This window comes from Penaeus japonicus, unplaced genomic scaffold (assembly GCF_977035675.1).
Source record: "Penaeus japonicus unplaced genomic scaffold, GWHDUDI00000001_assembly GWHDUDI00000034, whole genome shotgun sequence".
In the NCBI taxonomy this organism is placed as follows: domain Eukaryota; kingdom Metazoa; phylum Arthropoda; class Malacostraca; order Decapoda; family Penaeidae; genus Penaeus; species Penaeus japonicus.
In genome coordinates, this window is record NW_028234436.1 from 8,472,165 (window position 1) to 8,472,995 (window position 831).

Below are 831 nucleotides of genomic sequence, written 5' to 3' on the forward strand. Positions count from 1 at the left end.
AGAAAAAAATTAAGATTACCCAGACTAAAGCCAGTTTTTCCTGGCAGAAAAGGTTGGGCTCCTTTAGGATCTTGAACACAGGAACTGGGCAGCAAGAATTTGTCCTTGCTTTTGGTGGCTACGATACCGCCTGATTTTTTTTCAGGTGGAGGTATTGTAGCATCTGAATCCCTGTTGTTTGATCCTACTCCGCCTCTGTTGAAGTCCTGTTGCTCGACCAGTAAGTCTAACTCTTCGGTCTTATTTCCATCACTGGACAGCGCCGTTTTCCTCAGCAATCATTAATTTACAAAGTGTTTCCCTTATAAACTTCTGTTAACTCTCTCTCTCTCTCTCTCTCTCTCTCTCTCTCTCTCTCTCTCTCTCACACACACACTCGCTCACTCTTTTTCTCTCCTCTCTCTCTCTCTCTCCTTCTCTCTCTTTCTTTCTCTCCCTCTCTCTCATTCTCTCTCTCTCTCTCTCTCTCTCTCTCTCTCTCTCTCTCTCTCTCTCTCTCTCTCTCTCTCCCTCTCTCTCTTCTCTCTCTCTCTCTCTCTCTCTCTCTCTCTCTCTCTCTCTCTCTCTCTCTCTCTCTCTCTCTCTCTCTCTCTCTCTCTCTCTTTCTCCTATCTCTCTCTCTCCTATCTCTCTACTTTTCTCTCCACTATCTCTCTCCCTCTTTCCACCATAAAAAGGTTAAATACCTTTTACAATTTTTTGTGACAAACAGCAATATGACTGGTTGATTCAATTGATTCTCTCATGATAGAGCTGCCAGACTAGGAAATGAAGATGTATGTTATGCGAATGTTAAAGGCGCGTGTTTATTAAGCTGCCGGTGTGTCGGCT